Source organism: Varroa destructor, unplaced genomic scaffold, assembly GCF_002443255.2.
Source record: "Varroa destructor unplaced genomic scaffold, Vdes_3.0 BEIS01000004.1, whole genome shotgun sequence".
NCBI lineage: Eukaryota > Metazoa > Arthropoda > Arachnida > Mesostigmata > Varroidae > Varroa > Varroa destructor.
Window position 1 is genome coordinate 16852302 of NW_019211457.1, and position 4381 is coordinate 16856682.

General features: G+C 42.5%; 1 protein-coding gene across 1 annotated transcript in view; it reads right to left on the bottom strand.

Annotated features, from left to right (window-relative positions):
• The window catches only part of LOC111248906 (synapsin-like), a 58277-nt gene extending 55239 nt beyond the window's left edge, over positions 1-3038 (bottom strand). Inside the window, exon 1 of the mRNA XM_022802001.2 lies at positions 2847-3038. The gene's annotated coding sequence lies outside the window, so the exon portion shown is untranslated. The remainder of the gene's footprint in view (positions 1-2846) is intronic.
• Positions 3039-4381: the final 1343 nt, after the last annotated feature.

Genomic DNA, 4381 nt, shown 5'->3' on the forward strand with positions numbered 1-4381 from the left:
ATATATATATATATAGTCACTGCCAACGATAACAGCTAATATCCTTCAAGTGCAGCAACTCTCGTCGGAGTTCTCGAGTGGTAGCGCGGCACCTCTGGTCGCTGCCTTGAACCACTGTTCTTGACTCTGCTACGGTCTCTGTAAGAGCTGCTGTGTACGTGTATGTACAGGAGCTGTGTATCTAACTGTATTCCAGCACGCCGTTTCGACTATCTAATTTACGTTCCCAGCCAACAGCAGGCTTGCCCGTTCCTTCTCTAAAGCTAAGCATGTTGGTTTGGTTGAGAGCTCTGAGCTGAGGCTCCGCGGCTGCCCGCTTCGTCGGTGTCTCGATCTGGCGTACATGATACATGTGATGCTACTCCGCAATAATATACGACACCACTAGGCTCACGTCACAGTCGGGCTGTGATGCAAGCAAGCATAGAATCAGGCCAGCGCAATAAACGTTCCACAGTAAAGAGCAGGACTGCAGAAACATTGGTAACTACGAGGCTAGAACCGCCAAACTATACTCCTCTCTAACTACTAATCTTCCGCCTCCTGTTCTCCTTAGAGCTGTCTATATCAGCAAAAAGATGAGCACGTAAACTGGCTACTGGCTGCCAGTAATGGCAGGTTTTGAGACTGCCGATCGACAACAGCATATGATGCTATGGGCACGGTAGGCCCTACACGATGGCACGCCGGTGCTTCAAACTGGACCGAAGATGAATATGTATGTGTGTGTACATTGAGAAAAATGTGCAGCAACAAATATAGAAGAGAATCGTCAGGGACGGACATAATATACGGGTGGGGTAGTAGACCTTGACTGTCGTTATTCAACTGCGATACGTTTCGCTCGCCTCTGTATCACTCCAAGTGACGCGGCGAAAAGGGGATACGCGAGCGTAGTCAAAAATTACTAACAAGCTACTCTATTATGCTGACCGAATAAGAGTCGCTGTTTGTATCGCGGTCAATTATCGCTGCGCGCTGAAACCTATCGGGATGCATTTTAAGGCGGATCATTCCCCTTTTCACAGTCCAAACATAGCAGGAAAACTATACAACAATAAACATCGAGCCGTTATTTCTCTAAGTTGATTAAATAAAGACGGAGTTTTCCCAACACCATTGAAATTGTACAATTTAATTCTGCATTTGACTGTTCCAATAATATCACATAGTGGAACGATAGTACAAACATCAATGGTATTAATCATATCTGTCTGGTATTGGCAATATAAACGGTAGATGTGAAAGAAGCCATTCTAAAAGTAGAGAGTGTAAAGAATCAGTAAGAAATTCTGTTTGTCAACAGTCGATACCCTAGCTCGTTAGCAACATACAAAAGAGTAAGCTTAAGAATAAAATGGAAACGAAAGTTGCCTCTGTTTCTATCAACTTATTTTCTTTTATAGAGCCCGTATACAAAAAGGGAGATGGGACAAAATCGAGGACAATATTCTGGACTCTTGCTCTCATTTGCGTCTAAACTTAAGAGGTTCTAAGGTAAACGATTCAATTTTTATGAGATGATTCCATTTCTAATGTATTTCGATAGTGCCTAGCCCAAGGTGGACAAATACACGAATAGATCAGAATCTATCACGGAAAAAATATCAAAACTGAATTAATATCAACGGCGTACTTATTTCAGACACGGACTGGCTTTAAGACGCAGCACGCCATAAATACCAAATCAGATTATAGTAGGAAAAAGATAAGTCTTCTATATATCTTGAGTTTTTCTATTTAATAGGTTCACTTATCCTTAACGCCTAGTATATTCCCTAGCGAAATAACTGATCAATCCCCCAAACCGTTTTACGTCCGAAATATTATAGATGACATGTCAACGAACGCATGGCGTTCGTGGCCGGAGACGTCTGCTTGGGGAATTATCTAATTGCTTTGTAGGAAAGGCCGAACGACCTGCCACCTTCAATTCGCAATATTTAGGTCAGTTGCGGTTAGCACAGAACCGGTCCAAGCCGACCTGCCTATCGTTACTTCAAAGACGTCTCTGGCATATTAAACGACGTAACGAAGTGGCTCAATTCTAAATCGGCTCGAGAAGAATCAATTGGTAAAGTAATTTTGTTGACTGTACGATTGGTCTATACGGGCGCGGCACGTTGCTCTTCAACTTCACAGCTGCTTATCAGTCAGCGATAGGTAATACGTACCTCGTCTCAAGTAGGGGTTAAACAGACAGTCACATTACAAGTTTAGCGGGTCCGTAGTCTCTGTACTGTAGGTGAGTACCGAAGCTGACTCTATAGATACGATGGAGCGATAGCTGGAAACGCACTTAGACATGCATCGTATATACTGCTGGTGGTATCGGATTAAACGTCCATGAATCTTTTAGGCTCTTCAAGCCGCTTTCAACACTTGGCCTGTGCGTAGTGTCCAGGCGTTGACTTAGCAGATATTGCACTTGTTCGCCGATTGCGTCACTAACCGTGATTTACGATTGCCGTCAACAACAGAAGGCACTCTAGGCGAAGTACACAGGATTTGCTCGGTTCTCGCTAACGTTTCCTTAATCAATTTCTCTACAAAAAAAAGTAACGTAAGTGTCTACGTACGAAACGTGGATTTATGATGAACGAAATGAGAAATAAATTAAGAATTCCTGGGTACAGATCACTGCAGATAACTGCAATTTCCATCATTGCAGTGCAGTGATACTAATGGTATGGCATCAATATGTGCCTGTATATGTGAGCGGTATGTCTAGTATAGATATATGTTGAACACCGCTCTCTAGAAGGGAACGCTGTCGTTGCTGAACTTTGTCTGAAATCGATAAAAATGTTGCCTAAATTAGCAATTACGTTAACCTCGCTCCTTACCTTGTTGAGATGGTTGTCCTGCTGTAATCAGCGGGGTCTGAGGCGCGGATGGTGCACCAGGTGGGTGAGTGGCCGGTGCAGGTCCGACCCCGAACTGTTCTGCATGGGCGCCATAGATGGGTTGCTGGACATTGCCAGCAACGCCCGACGCAAAATCTGGGTCGAGGTCACCGCTGAGATCCGACGAGGAAAACCTTCGATAATTGATTACAGCGTGTAACGAAAACAACAAAAGCGTTAGTACATCATCAATACCTTCATATTTGCCATTTATGGATCATATAAAGAGTACTACATATGCTTCACGAAAACGCTTCACCAATTACAATATCTGTCGTTTAATTTAATCACTTTTTATTTAATGCTGTGTCGAATGGTGATTTTATCCAGTTTCGGTTGGAGGCTTAATTTTATGTCAGTGGCAAACGGCGTACAGGATCTCAATCGTATCACGCACCTTTCGGCAACCCGCGGATTTTCAAAAAGTTAAGAAGACAAAACCCTCATTACGCTCATAAAGTGGTGCTAGTAAGATTTGTGTGTTATTCTACTAAATCGGTAGAAAAATATTAATGAGCTTATGGTATTTGAAAACTCTGGGACTACGTAAGTAGCTTTCAACCAAGGTGATCTCATTATCAGTCTCCACACGTTGTTCAAAGGCGAAGAGTCCAAGATGCTTGACTGACCATGCTGTAACTCTACGAATATGTGCCTTTCATGGTGGTTACGCCTTGATATAGACGTGCTAACGTTAATCACAAAAAGGCTTTATAGCCTTAAACGTACATGATTTGTAAACGGTTCACATATCGTGACTTTTTCGAGCCGCAGGCCCTTGTGCAAACCAGACAAAGTGGCAATATTGGAGTTTTCAGCTATATTCAGCCTCATAAACCATAAGCTTCTCGCAAGCAGGCTGAGCCCTTCTACCGAAGAATAAAATCAAAATCTAGATATTTTTTTAAAATGATTATTGTGGGGCTGCTTTCACTATGTCAAAGCGTCTGGCCTATTGTTTTTAAGCATCCATTCCTCTGTCCGTATACTTGACAATGATATTATTCCGTGTCTATTAATTATCCTAGCAAGCGGCTCGAAGTATGGCACAATTACCTTGATGTCGATTTTGTGTAGAACGCTTTCCTCTCGACAATTAGATACAAACCCAAGTTTAATACGAGAATCTTCCGAAGTAATCTCATATCAGACCCAGCAGCTTTTTCAAACTGAAGGCGATTCGTATCGATCGAGATTATTCTACGACACTTACTTTTTTTTCCGATAACAAATTTACAGAAGCCTAGAAAATAACATTCGATCAAATGAGCTGCTCGTTACATTATTTCGAAACAGACTATTTCTGAGCTCTGTCGGCCGCTAAGCCGATTCGGTTGCGGTATAGACATTACCCAAGCATATCATTCACTTCAGTCGCACTTCAATTGAAAACGCCTTTTTCTCCTAGGTTTAAGGCTACAGAATACGCGACACATCTACACACGAGAAAATATACAAGCTCTCACTCGTGAGTA